General features: G+C 37.9%; 1 protein-coding gene across 1 annotated transcript in view; it reads left to right on the top strand.

Moving 5' to 3' along the window:
* The window catches only part of PDE4D (phosphodiesterase 4D), a 400,370-nt gene that overhangs the window by 262,512 nt on the left and 122,561 nt on the right, over positions 1 to 15,297 (top strand). The window lies entirely within an intron of this gene.

Consider the following 15,297-nt stretch of genomic DNA (forward strand, 5'->3'; position numbering starts at 1 on the left):
AAAGTAAGACAGATAAGAAAAATGGTTTAAACTCTTGTTTTAAATTAGATTCTGTTAAGCTTCTCTTCCATGCAACGAAGCCATGAAATTGCTTACAGGTAGTCCTCGACTTACAACAGTTCATTTAGTGACTGTTCAAAGTTGCAATGGCACTGAAAAATATGACATAACCATTTTTCACACTTACGACCTTTGCAGCATCTCCATGATCATGTGATCAAAATTAGGATGCTTGGCAACTGACTCATATTTGTGACAGTTGCTGGTCCCAAGGTCATGGGATCCCCTTTGCAACAAGCAAAGTCAATGGGGAAGCCAGATGCACTTAACAACCAGGTTACTAACAAATGTAAAACAAATGTCTCACTTAACAACAGAAATTTTGGACTTAATCATGGTCATAAGTCAAGAACTACCAGTATATTTATAATGTTCCCAGCATAATAAAGATAGGTTTCCTGGCAAGCTACATATATTTTGGTTTAATATTTGTGTAGTATAATATATTTATGTAGTTTGTAAATCATGGTTTATGGTTTAGTATGCCGTGTGAAGCAAGCAAATCTTTTTTTTTTTAGCAAACCATAATTTAGAGTGTTGTGTACTCAACTAATTTACCTCTAAATACATACTTGAATGAGAGTCTGCTAGCATATATATGCCTGCTTGCCATCTTTAAGCTGGTACCTGACTGGTTATCGTAGGAACAGAATCCAAAAGTAGATGGGCCTTTGCCTTTGTACAAACCTTTGTAATTATTTACTTGGTAGCATGATTCTCCATATCATTTTGTAAAAAGGACACAGTAGTGACGTTACTTTCCAGGATGTAACTCCTAGTTACAATGATGTCTACCAAAATTTACAGTGTAATATAATAGCTATGCTGTATATCCGTTTACTTTCATAACATTTCCCAGAATATATGTTATGATTCACATTTAATACTTTTCGGTTTTATCTGGTGTAGAATTCTTTTTATGGGTTATGTTTGAAGAGGGGTCCTAATTCAGAATCCAAGCATTTTCTTTGTGTGCAGATTCCCAACTTTGCTTCCCTGTGTTGCCAACAAAGGTTTTGAGCAACGCTTGGTGGGAAAGACTTCTGTCTGACCTGTTGGTGATCTACAACAATGCAGAAAGTTTATTTATCTGTCAAAAGCAACATTTCAGCTGAATGCTAGAGCTGAAAATTGCATCTTGGATAGCTTCCATAGCTTTAAGCACACACACACACACACACACACACACAAACAAACACACACACATACAAACACACACACACACACATGTTTATTGTATGTTGGTGTGTATATACACAGATAGAGAGGGGGGGAGGGGGAGAGAGAGAGAGAGTTCTTGAAGCTTAGAATGTTAAACACATTTGCTTTTATTATCATTTTAAGATTGAGAATCTTGTAAAGCTGGACTTCTGCACACAGGAAACTGGTCTCAAGGAGAGGAGTAGAGGTTGTTGTGGGGCACCCCACAACATGTTGTTGCTTGAGCTGAAAAAACAGATGGGAGCCACTTCCCTAGCTGAAGCAATCCCAGGGGTGGGCAACGGTGGCCCTTTTACAACCTGTGGACTTCAACTCCCAGAATTCCTGAGACAGCCAAGCCAAGGTTGTAAAAGGGCCACCGTTGTCCACCCCTGATCTAGACAATCTTAATGAGGAGTTTGATTTCCAGCCAAACTCCACACAGAACAGAACAGGATGCTGACTTTCAATTATCCATTCAGCTTCCCCCTCCCATGCCCGCATTCTGTCACTGAATTGATTTCAAAGATACTCAAATGTTTGCTTGTAGAGAATCCTGGGAGGGAGACTCGGCCAAGTAACTGCGACAGGCAATGTTTGAATAAGGAAGAGCCATTTATTACGATTCAGGCCACTCAGGCCCCCGAGGGACTTCTTTGGGATCCACATTATATTTCATGATGTTGAAGAAATCACTGCTAATAAAACTGGCATGGAGACTTATAATAATTATTTACGATAATTCACAGACTGGAAACTTTGCACTGTTTGAACCACTCCAAGTACTTAATTTATAGGCATACAACTCACAACTGCTGGCTTGGATTTTTGTTTCTCATTATAAGGCAGGCCCTGTTCTCGTTTTTGCTAAAGCAAACAGCCAGAATCCGTTGTATTACAACTCTATATAATACAGTACATTTTCTCATGTATTACAAAGCTCCGATTCCTAATTTTGGGATTACTGTACTCTCAGTAAAGTTCATTTTATTATGGCTCTTAGTGTTACTCTATTTGTAGCTGTAGGTCTTATTGCTGATGTTTGTTGTATGCTTCCTGTGGTGAGAAATGAAAAAAAGTCAACATTAAGACAGGAAGAAACATGCCGTTGATACTGGCTCTAATAAGCAGCCAGGAGATGTGAACTTTGCATCTGAAACAAGCAAGCTTATTCTAAGCAAAATGCAATCGAACAAGTGGGAAATTTCTGGATGCTCATCATTTGCTATAAAGAAGTAACATCTCCCTCGGGTTGACCCAAAAGTGCTTTTTCAAGAGGCAACTGGACTTTCTTGTTTTTCTTTGAAGACATTTTGCTTCTCATCCTCTGACGGTGGGGAATAGAAGGATTTATGTTGGTTGCAGACAACTGGTCATTTGCATTCCTTTAGAGATTTGTTGAGGCCACTTGGAGGTTTGTCTGTGTCTGATCTGGATGACTGAGAATATCCATAGATATCCCTTGGGTTGAGTTTGACTTTTGATAATGACACATCCATGTTGTTTTCCCCCCTAATAATATAGCAATAGCATTTAGACCTACGTACCGCTTCACATGTTCTCATCTTCTTCTGTTTTATTGTAGCTGTAGGATTGTCTGAGAATCTCTCATCCAAATACTAATCAGGATCAGGTCTGCTTAATTTTTCAAAATCAACTAAGGTCAATTAAACACTGTACCTGGAGTATATGTTATTTGTCATAGGAAAGGGGAAATTAATGGTACAAGTCCACAGGTACCCATTGTTCTAAGAAAGGTTGATGGAAGTAGCCCTTGACTTACAACCACTCACTTAGCAATTGTTAGAAGTTATGACGGACCTCTTGGGGCTACAAATCCGGATTTGAAATTTTGACGTTCACCCCCACCCCCAATCATGTAATCACACTTTGGGCACTCAGCAGTCAGGCCACATTCACAGCCATTTGCAGTGTCCCACGGTTATGTGACTACATTTTACAATGGTTTTGCCGAAACCCACATTTATTTCCCGGTTTTGGCAAACCTGCACCCATAGTGAACCATTGGTTCCAATATTTGAGGGGCTGCCACAGAGAAGAGGGGATCAAGCTATTTTCCAAAGCACCCAAGGACCAGACAAGGAATAATGGATGGAAACTGATCAAGGAGAGATTCAACCTGGAAATAGGGCGAAATTTTCTGTCAGGGAGAACAATCAACCAATGGAACAGCTTGCCTTCAGAAGTTGTGGGAGCTTCATCACTGGAAGCTTTCAAGAAGAGACTGGACTGTCATTTGTCAGAAATTGTGTAGGGCCGTGACAGCGAACCTGTGGCACGCGTGCCACAAGTGGCACGTGGAGCCATATTGGTGGGCATGTGAGCGTTGCCCTAGCTAAGCTCCAGCACGTATGTACATGTTGGCCAGCTGATTTTCGGGCCTTCTGGGCCCACCGGAAGTCAGCAAATGGGCTGTTTCTGGCCTCTGGAGGGCTTCTGGGGGTGGTCGTGGTGGGGAAAAGGCTGTTTTCTCCCTCCCCAGGCTTCTAGAAAGCCTCTGGAGCCTGGGGAGGGCGAAAAACAGGCCTACCAGACCCACCATGCCATCACATGCCAAAAGCGGGGGGAGCACGGGGTGGTTGCATGCGCATGCATGGCGGGGCAGGGCACATAGAATTATGGGTGTGGGCACACACGCACGTGACCACCCCGCACTCCCCTCGCTTTTGGCATGCGATGGCAAAAAGGTTGGCCATCACTGGTGTAGGGTCTCTTGCTTGGTTGGGCAGAGGGTTGAACTAGAAGACCTGCAAGGTCCCTTCCAACTCTGTTAATCTGAGAATCTACTTCATTTACTGACCGTGGAATTCATTTAATGCTGCACAAAAGATCAAGTCAGTCTCATAATGATCCAATTTGTGACTGTCATGAGTTATGACCCTGATGGCAGACTCCCTTATGGTTCTAACTTGAGGACTACCTGTATTTAAGTATCCTTCTATCTGCCTGTAGTTCTGATTATATACCTCTAACTTGTCCTAAAAATGGCTGGAAATCTTTTTGTTTCAGGAAGACTTCCAAGTCCTTTGAATTCAACGAAAACATCAAGGATGATCTCCTAATTGTCTTTAGACTTAATTCACTCTTAATAAATGCTAATTATTAATCGTATGCTACGATTATTTTATTTTCTAAGCTTGTGTCATAAAAGCCTGAAGTGAAGGAAAACAGAAGTTGTCAAGTTGTTATTTCTACTGGAAGTTTGCCTAAGAAGTGGGGGTCAGGGGAAAATGTGTGTTAAAGAACAGCTCTTAGTTTGAAATCTAGTTATGGTTTAAATATGATGTTCTTTATCTTTGGTTTTGATCAAAACTAAAGTAAATCCAGCCCAGGAACATTCAGTGCTGGTTTTGCATGTACAAATAGCCACAAACGTCTTATTGAAACATAGTATTTTAAGTTGAATATTTTAAAATGAAAATCCTGAATTGATACTTTTACTAGCACACAGCAAATGCATTGATTTCACGCAGTGAAACAAAAATGAATAATTTCATTTCGTTGCTTCAGGGAACCTTAATACTTTCGTTAAAAACAACAGTACATTTCAAAGCATATTAACTAACTTTTCCGTTTTAGAATTTTAGTATACATTTAGAATACCTGGACTTGTTCATTTTATTTCAGTAACTTCAGTGTTCTGGTTCATTAAATTTTAAGCAATTGTTAAGAATGAGTCTGAAAAAAGGTTTTCTTTATTTTTGTTTTTGCTTGAGCACCAATTTTTAAAAAAAACTTCAGCAAAACAAGTAACATAATTCAGCGGGGCAGATTCACACATATATTTATAAGGAATCCCATACTGTCTCTTCCATTTTCAATTTGTGTGAGTGTTAACTCCAATTTTTAATAGAAAACTAAAATGATGAGAGTATAATGTGGAAGGTGATATAGATAACCAGAGTTTCATTTCAAAATCAGCACATAGTGAACAAGTGCCAATGTGAAAGTTTTCCAGTACACGTAATCCTCAACTGACAATCATTCATCTAACGACCATTTAAACAAGGCACTGAAAAAAGTGACTTATGAATGGCCCTTATACGATTGCAGTGTCACCACAGTCCCAAAATCAGTTCAGACAATTGGCAATGACATATATTTATGATGGTTGCAGCATTCCAGGGTCACATAACTGCCATTTCTGATCTTCCCAGGAACCTTCTGACAAGCTAAGTCAATGGTGGAAGCCAGTTTTGCTTAATGACATTGTGATTTGCTTAACAACCATAGCAAAAATGGTTGTTAAATCAGGCATTACTTACTTAATGACTGCATAGCTTAGTGATGGAATTGTGGTCGTTAACTTGAGGACTACCTGTATTTTCAAGCGTATGAAATCTTTAAAAATTAACTTTTAAAAATATTCCAGGTAGCTGGCAAAATATTTCAATTTAAGACACAAATCTACAATTATAGAGATATACTGCAGGTACCGAGATGTAGGAAGAACAAACAAACACAAGAAAAGTTTCTCCAATGTAGGGAAAAGAAGATTAGGACACTTACCTATTTTATGGTACAGATTTCTGGCCTGGCTTTTTTTTTTTTTTTTTTTGGTCATTTTTTTAAAAAATAGAAACATCTGTAGAAAAAAAATGCTGAACTGTTAAGATGTAGAGGGATTGAATTGATTTTTTAAAAGTTCAAAGTGGCCAGTGCTGTTTTATCTTGTATTTTTAAATGGTAAAAAATATCCCACATAATTGTAAAGCGTAGGTTTTTTTTTTTTTTTTTTTTTTTTTGTGGAAAATATGGTTTTGCTCAGATTTTTCCAAGAATAAAAATTCATTCTGGGAAGCACCAGACAAGCCACTTTTCAAAGAATCCATGATTCTATGAGCTCATGGGACATTTAATAGAAGGCTTGGCTACCTTGGGTGTATAAAAGCAAATATTGGCCAAGTTTAGAATGACATAGAAATACAGGGTTGACAGGGATCTTGGAAGTGTCCTTGAGTTTGAGCAGGAGACCTTATTCCATTCCAGACAAATGGTTTTCCATTCTCTTCTTGAAAACCTCCAGTGATGATGCACCCACAACTTCTGGAAGCAAGTTGTTCCAATGGTTAATTGTTCTCACTATCAGGATATTTCTTCTTAGTCGTAGTTGGATCTCTCTTTAATGATCTTCTATCAGTTATCCTGGCCTCAGGTGCTTTGGAGAATAGGCCAACACTCTGTTCTCTGTGTCAGAAATACTGGAAGACTGCTATCATGTCACTTCTTTCTGCCTAGTGTGTGTGGTCCACACTGCTAGGAAATGTTCAAATTCATTTCCTGTAGACCACATGGTAAAATTCACATTAATCCCAGCATCACTATTTCTTAGGTGGGGTCTATCTATTGACAAGCTTCCATTCTTGCTTAAAAGCATTAAGAAGGTGAACAGGGACAGCAACCTCAATGAGATAAGACAGCCTTCCCCAAATTAGGAGTCTAGGAGAATTTAATCTCACGTCTGGAGGATGTCAAATAGGAGAACAGTGACCATGAAGAACGTCATACCTGCTGGAATATCTAGATCTGTTTCGAAATTTTTTGTGTGTGGTAAGAGCTTGGTAAGGCTTCTCAGCACTCAGTAAGTGGCATTTGCAGACATTGATGATTGATCTATACTTAGAAAGGTTATGCTGCTTGGCAAGAAATGCAAGCAGCATCTGTCTGCCAAAGTCTGAATAAAAACGATGCAGCCCATTTAGAAGATAACCAAATTACACTGAGGATAATTTCTTACAGAGGAATTCAGATAATTGCCTTGGAGAATAGGAACTTGTAAATTGTCGTTATTGCCATTGTATTTTATTAAGATAATAGTATGGGCCATAGTCTTAAATACACTTCATAGGGATGAGATGAGGGACGTGATGGCTCAGTGGCTAAGACACTGAGCTTATCAATTGAAAGATCAGCAGTTCAGTGGTTCGAATCCCTAGTGCCGTGTAACGGGGTGAGTGCCTGTTACTTGTCCCAGCTTCTGCCAACCTAGCAGTTCGAAAGCATGTAAAAAATGCAAGTAGAAAAATAAGGACCACCTTTGGTGGGAAGATAACAGTGTTCCATGTGCTTTTGGCATTTAGTCATGCCGGCCACATGACTACAGAGACATCTTCTGACAGCGCTGGCTCTTCGGCTTTAAAACACAGATGAGCACCGCCCCCTAGAGTTGAGAACGACTAGCACATATGTGGGAGGGAAACCTTTACCTTTATTTTTTAGGGATGAGATCTAAAGATCCATGAGAAATGGATCTTGAATGAGGTTTATATATTTATCAAATTTAGAGAGCTGCCCACGTTCATAAGACTTAAGGTGGCATGCAACATTAAAAACAGTAGAAGCCATAATGATAAGTATTGTCGTCATTATTACTTGAGAAAAAACCTCAACCCAGTTACAACTACCTGTCCCATCAGGTCTGGTGGAAGAGCCATATTACTATTACAATGTGTCATCTGATGAGACATATCAAGAGAGCCTTTTTTGCCTCAGCACCCATCCTTTGAAACATCACCCCCTGAAGTTAGATGGGCCCTAATCTTGACTCTAATGACATGGTTGTACCAACCTGCCAGGGTATCCAGTTTTTGTCCAGAGCCTGCCAGATGGTGGGACTTGGGGGTTCAGTTGTCTGCTTTTCCTATTTGTTTGGTTGTAATTTGGGTGTTTCATTGAATTTTAATTGGTTTTTAAAATGCTTGTTGTGTTTTACTGAAGCGCTTTAAAACATGTTAATCCCAGCATCATTATTTCTTAGGAGGTCCTTCTATTGGTAAGCTTTTTTTAAAGCGCTTATTGTATTTTACTGAATAAAATAGAGGTGAAGACACTTGCCTCCCACTCGGAAGGTTGAGAGGTCAATTCTAGGCAGATGTTTCTCTATCAGGGCTCAAACAGAAAATATCTGCTGTGAACTATGCGTAGGCGTCAGGAAAGGCATCCAGCCAGGAAATGCTCAGCTCCATTCAGTCGCCCCGACTCCAAGGGTTTACAGGGTTGTAAAAAGAAAACAAAATGTATTTTACTGAATCTCGTTTTGTTTATTGGTTATGTTATTTAGTTGTTTTTAAAAATGTAATCTACCCAGAATTATAAACATGAAATGGGCAACTATACAAATTGAATGAATAAATGAATTGTATTGTTACTTAATTATATTGTTTTTTATAATTTTTATTTAACTGTACTGTAGGGTTTTGTTAATTTATATCAAGGTCTTTGTTCATTTGTTAATTTATATCAAAGTAATTCAGGATAAAAAATATCTTTTACTGAATAAAATAGAAGTGAAGACACTCACTTCCCACTCGGAAGGTTGAGAGTTCAATTCTAGGCAGATGTTTCTCTATCAGGGCTCAAACAGAAAATATCTGCTATGAACTATATGACTTTCCTTAGAATTCTTCTACAGATGTTGGCTAGGTCCCAATTTTGCACCTGAATTTATTGGGGGGGGGAGTGGGGAGAGAATATAACTACTTTTGAAGCTGTCAAGCATCTTCCATTCATACACCAGTTCTAATAATACATAATTTATATACACAATGGAGAACTGGGACATAAATTTTACAGCTACAACACAGCACAGCTTTAAAAAGAGACTTCTTTTTCCAGCTTCTAATGCTTATATCATGTTTCTTGATTATGTATTCCGGAGTCTTAAAAGCTCGTCCATTCTTTTGTGGTATTCTGGTTCATTCTGATTTTTTTATAAATGGTTATATAACCCACTAGAAACAGGCTGAAATATGGAATAGTGGCATATATATTTTGAAACGTTCATTGTTGTTAACAGCTTCATAAATATTTACTCAATATTTCATTTAAGTAGACCTTTCCTTTTATAGATTTCTTTATAACTGTTAACAATGTAGATTTTTGCTACTCTTTACATTTAACTTAACAAACCTATGAGCAATATTAAAATACCGGTTTTAGTTGTATAGTGCTTCAGTAATACAAAAGTGCAATTCTGCATGTTACTTGCTCAGTAGTTATAAACAGTTTTATTGTAGTAGTGTAATGTTATATATAGGATGAAGAAAATTGCTGCACTAACCCTGTTTCATCTTATCTTCAATTCAGCATGCACAGAACTCTTAAAATATTTGAACTTGGCTATTAATATATAATTGAGCAAATAAAATTTAGTAAATTTGCTCTGGCAGCAAGTTCTGTTGTCGTTAATAACTGATACATACATTTGATTTATTTTTCTTTTGTGCCCAAAAGCTAATAGCATTGTTGGCTTGCACAAATTGTAGCTTTTTCATTAAGTCTGTAGTCATACAAACACTTAGTGGACTTTGAATCCTGATGAATCTAGTAGATTTTCTTCTGAGCATAACAGTGGTGGTTTTCAAAAAATTTTACTACCGGTTCTGTGGGTATGGCTTGGTGGGCGTGGCATGGCTTGGTGGGCATGGCAGGGGAAGGATATTGTAAAATCTCCATTCCCTCCCCACTCCAGGAGAAGGATACTGCAAAATCCCCATTTCCTCCTGATCACCTGGGACTTGGGAGGCAGAGAATAGATGGGGGCAGGGCCAGTCAGAATTTTTACTACTGGTTCTCCGAACTACTCAAAATTTCCGCTATCGGTTCTCCAGAACTGGTCAGAAGCTGCTGAAACCCACCTCTGCATTGTAACATTATACTTTTTATATATCAAACAAGGGGGAAAGTGTTTCAATGTTTTACTGAAATATATCTTGTTATGTGCAATGTATAACATATACAGTAGAGTGAATCGTGGCTGTTTGGTAATCATCCAGTATGGATGTTTAATTAAAAATATGATCCAGTTCTGTTTTTGCTAAAAATATGCACCTTTTTAGCATATTAAAAAGAAAAGAGCTATTTAAAAAAATCCCACTTGTTAAGAAACAAAACCTGTCCTTTGAATTCATGATTGTAGTATAAAATCCTAGCTTTGCATCACCAGTCATAGTAATGGAGGAAGAAATAGAAGTTTAACATTATTTGCAAAATTTGTAAAGTGATGGCAAAACTCACCAGTCTTGCTTTCTGTTAGTCAATGCTAAGGGAGTCAAACAATGCCTGAAACTGTTACAGTTTAATTAACTGGAAGTTAATTTATACAAAAACACCAATACCAGTTCAAGAGAAGGGAGGGGGGAATTTTCCATTTCCTTTGACCTCCTATGTACAAACTGTGTCTGTCAGATTATTTTTTCCCCGTCTGTCCTCAATTAATTAAATATAGGTCAATGTAAAACTTCCAGGATGAACTGAGAGTGACTCATTTTTTTCAAACAGAAAGGCCGGATATGGCTTCATACTTTATAGAGTGTTGTACTGTAGGCTCCTAAGACCCAAACATTACTTAAAGTACTGGTCTTTGTTTGATTTGGGATTACCAACACTTGATAAAAGTGACATAGTGTAATTATTGGCTTGATGTATCTGAGTCCAATCACTGTAGTTCCAGTAGTAAACAAGAAGTCACGGGAATTGTCTTGTTTATCTTATTTTCTAAACATGGGAGTCAGTTCTGTGTTTATGAAATATCTCTTGGAATTATCCAGTGGTATTCTAGATGACAAATACAGAAGTTCCATTTTAAAAAATCCCTATTAGATTTGAGGATGGTGCAGTCAAACATTTATCTCATGCTATTTTAAAACTTTTTGATCTAGTAGCCATTACTAACATATGTGGTTCCATGATATACACTATATAATGCTGACCTTTTCATTGATTTTCCTTAAGTCTGTATCCAGTCAACGTAATTGGATAGCCTCAAAGTCTCCTATTGGGGAGATGGGCATGAAGAAAGAAGGATGCTGTTCAAAAATGTTGTTAATCAGAGCTAAAATTCAAGGTCACTGAATTGCTTAGTTCATTAGAGCAAAAGGTGATTCAGAATCTTTTTTAAAAAAATACTTTTCTAAGTTGAACACAAGTGGTATAATTCTATAGCAGTGTTTCTCAACCTTGGTAGCTTGAAGATGGGTGGACTTCAACTCCCAGAATCCCCCAGCCAGCGCTGCTGGCTGGGGGATTCTGGGAGTTGAAGTCCACCCATCTTCAAGCTACCAAGGTTGAGAAACGCAGTTCTAGAGGATATCTAGGAAAAGTGCATACTGAGTTGGAATTACCAAGCATGTAAAAAATTCTTAGCTTAAAGAAGTTTTAAAAAAGAGACCAAAAATGCCTCGGGGTTAATAGGTTTTGCTAGAAAGAAAGCTAAAGAGTTTAAGTTTTTCATTTTCTCATGTTCTCATTCTGCCATTTCTTTCCCATAACTGAAGCTTGGCCTTGAAGCTTAGATATACTGTAGGTAGCCCTCACTTACTGGCCACAATTGAAACCAGCAGTTTCTATGTTGCTAAGCAACATAGTCAACAAGTGAAACATCACTTGATTGCACTTGACTTATGACATCAATTCTGCTTTGGTCGTGCAGCAAACCAGCTGCAGTCATTAAGTGTGATATCATGGGACCAGGACTTGCAACCTCTTAACAGTTGCCATATTGCCTGGTCAACTGTAAAGGTTGCAAATGGCAATCACATGACTGCAGGACGTTGCGACTGTTTTAAATATGTGCCAGTTGCCAAGCATCTGAATAACCCAAATCAAGATCTCCAAGGTACCAGTTGTTCGTTATTCTGTTTTCACGATCACATGACTGCAATGCTATGGCCACAAGTTCAGGGACTGGTCATAGATCACCTTTTTCAGCACCTTCATAAATTTAAATTTGTCACTGAACAAACTATCAGTAAATGAGAACTACTTATATTTTTTTCCTTTCCCCGTGTTCTAAGTGACTGCAGAGACATATAAATATATATGTAAACGTACACATATACTTTCTTGTATTATACTTTCCGCATGGACTCATTAATACTTTCAGTATGTACTCATTAGATACCCTTAATGAATTGATTTATGCTGATTTTTGTACTATAGGGAAATAAGGACATACACGTTTTGTTATATAATTCTATGAAATGAACAAAACTTGTACTTTTTTGCTAGTATATGCAAGCCAGTATAGAATGTTATCCTTGGACTGAAATTCATTCCATCCTCTCACTTGGGAAATATGGGGAAAGCAGTGATAAATGTGTGCAAATATGGAAAAATATAACTCTTTTTCCCAGTTGATACAGTTTTATGTGCATTCTGTTTATAAAAGGTGAATTGCAGTTAACAGAGTTTATAGCTCTTATCTGTGTGAAACTTACCATATCCTGTTTACAAATTGATCAGAGTGATTGGGCTGGATTCAAACCATTTTTAAGGTTACTGTCTGAATCAACAGCAGAAATATTTACAGGCAATTCCTTTACCCACCTTTAATTAATGCTTTGGCTTCTGGATAAAGTTCTTCATAATTTTTGAATGAGGAGACTCAGCTGCCATTTGGTACAGAGGTGAATATATAAGCTGCAGGGAAGGTCTCAAATGCTGTTTCACCACCTATTTTGAGAGTGCTGTTTGTAAACGTAAACCCTATATAGGTAAGAACGAATTTTTAAATTACTGTTTTGTATAAAAAGATACCAATACATTCTTCTGGGTATCATTAAGAGAGAATATCATGAATAGATGTTTCAGCAGGGAAGCTGTTAAAGTTGATAGGTGACATCAAGTGACTTTTATTTGCTAGAAGGGGTGTAAAGTTTTAAAACAATTAACTTACACAATTTGTCCATTAAAACTTTGTTTAAAATCCTCCTGTCTAATTATCAATGAATAATGCATATTCAGGATTGTGCCTGGGTACATGTTTTACAGATCTAGTTTTTAAATAGCCATAGCTTAATGATAGAGTACATGTTTTGCGTATAGAAGGTCTTGGCATTTCCAGATTGCAAAATTATTGTATGAAACTCTGGAGAACCTCTGTAAACAGTACTGAACATGATGGGCTGGCTTGGTATTCAACAGTATTCCATGTTCCTATTATGTTTACTTAAGGACATTTTATGCTGTATGTAGCCAGATTTTTATGCAGCCAGAAAGTTGGAATGCAGAATGTGTGTGTATTTTTTTTTTTTACGCTGCTGTTTTAAAGAAAGGAAACAGGTTTAATAGAATCGCTTACTAGTAAGTTCTCTTGTTTCTTACATCCTGATCTAATGTATTCACAATTTACAGATTTATCCTATTAATAAAAGAAACATAACCGAAGTATAAAATACATTGATATTCATTAAAACATATTAAAGGTAAAGGTTCCCCTCGCACATATGTGCTAGTCATTCCTGACTCTAGGGGCTGGTGCTCATCTCCATTTCAAAGCCGAAGAGCCAGCGCTGTCAGATAACGTCTCTGTGGTCATGTGGCCGGCATGACTAAATACCAAAGGGGCACGGAACACTGTTACCTGCCCACCAAAGGTGGTCCCTATTTTTCTACTTGCATTTTTTACATGCTTTCGAACTGCTAGGTTGGCAGAGGCTGGGACAAGTAACGGGAGCTCACCCTGTTATGCAGCACTAGGGATTCGAACTGCTGAACTGCCGACCTTTCGATCGACAAACTCAGCGTCTTAGCCACTGAGTCACCACGTCCCCTTACCTTAAAACATATTACTTTCTGGAAATAATGATACATTAGCCCAGGTTTTCCTGTTTATCAGTCATTATTTGAAGTGAACAAGAATTCTTAATAAATCTCTGATCTGCCCTTCAATACTCACACTATTATAAGATAAGAAAGTCCCCTTTAACCTCACTGTTCCCACAGCCTCCCCCACCCACCTGAAGCACCCCACAATCTTTACCTCACCATACTCTCTGCTTGGATTTCAGCTCTCTTTTGTCTCTAGGGACTGGCCCAAAGAGATCTGAAGATTTGAATTCCATTCCTACAGGAGGAGTTCAACTTTCCTACTCTTAGCTATTGCCAGGTCTTGTTGTCATATACTTGCTAAGGTTATTTTTTTATGTGAAGGTAAAGGTTTCCCCTGTCCAGTTGTGTTCAACTCTAGGGGTGAGTATGGCTCATCTCCGTTTCTTAGAGAAGGGAGCCACCATTATCTGAAGACATTTCCATGGTCATGTGGCCAGCATAACTATACGCTGAGCACAGAGAATGCTGTTATCTTCCCACTGAAGTGGTACCTATTTATCTACTTGCATTTGCATGTTTTTGAACTGCTAAATGAGCAGGAGGTGGGACAAATAATGGGAACTCACCCCATTACCCAACACTTGAGTCTCAAACTTTCTGGACAACAAGACCAGTATCTTCTTAACCTTTGAGCCAACATGTTCTCCCCCCCCCTTTTTTTTTTTAAAATGTACTGGCCATCTAATACTTTGACTTGCCATGTTTCTTTTCTTTTCCTTATCTGATCTTTCTTATAAGCCAGTTTGGTTTCCAATATTCCACATACCTTCATAGTTTATTAGCTTCAGTCCATCTTCTTCGCTGTCCTTCAGGTATTCTTCCAATGCCCTTTTTTCTTCCTTAATTTTCTGGTGTATTTGCAACAATTCCATTCCCATCCAGTTTCCTTGGTAAATAGAGTCTGTCAAGCTGCTGCGTGAATGAAGAGCCCAATTCACCATCATTATTTTTCTGGTCTTCTATACAAGACCTGTAGTTCTGCTTAAGTGCAATCCAATATTCCAGTTGTGTATCTTATGACTAGGATTGCTCAGGTGTTATGATATTTGAAGATGATGATATTTCCTCCACTGAGTTTGGACTTTAAGATCTTCTTCACTCTTCCAATAAATCTATAAATAAAAAGTTGATATTATAACTCTATTAGGAATCTTACTCTACCGAAGGAAGTTAAAAGCCACCTTTGGTTTATTTTATTTTCTTCCCTCACTTCACTATCTCTATCCAAGTCTGTTCTTCTTCAGAAAACCGATCTGTGATTGTACTAAAAGAGTTTGATTTGAAAACAGAGTTGGAGAAGATGATTTCTAAATAGCATTGAAGTTAACAAATAATATAAATAGAACTTGAAACTGCATCACATATGAATACAGTTCACTGTTGTTTTGTTTTCATTGATCAGTACAA

Source organism: Pituophis catenifer, unplaced genomic scaffold (genome assembly GCF_029215685.1).
Source record: "Pituophis catenifer annectens isolate HBS135680 unplaced genomic scaffold, rPitCat1.0.hap2 SCAF_2, whole genome shotgun sequence".
In the NCBI taxonomy this organism is placed as follows: domain Eukaryota; kingdom Metazoa; phylum Chordata; class Lepidosauria; order Squamata; family Colubridae; genus Pituophis; species Pituophis catenifer.